We start from the raw sequence: 292 nt of genomic DNA, 5'->3' as shown, positions 1-292 counted from the left end.
TACACAATCTCGCAATACCTTTCTATTCGTCAGCACCAGCGGTAAGATGCTCTTGAAAGCCTTAGTAGCAAACTTATTTATTACAGTGCTAACACGCGGTGATGACGGCCCAACCGGCGATACCACGCTTAACAAAGTCACAACACCTTGCCACGAGGCAGCATACGCAGAAGCAGCCGCTAGCGAGTACAACAAAATAGCTGAAAACGTAGCGGACGCACATAACCCGATCGCTCGTCAGGCTTTCATATGGTGGACATCTGCGGCAGTCGAAAAAGACAACGAACAAGCA

This window comes from Trypanosoma equiperdum, assembly GCF_001457755.1.
Source record: "Trypanosoma equiperdum strain OVI genome assembly, contig: ctg_293, whole genome shotgun sequence".
Lineage (NCBI taxonomy): Eukaryota > Euglenozoa > Kinetoplastea > Trypanosomatida > Trypanosomatidae > Trypanosoma > Trypanosoma equiperdum.
The sequence above is the reverse complement of the archived record's forward strand: the minus strand, read 5'-3'. Positions refer to the sequence as shown.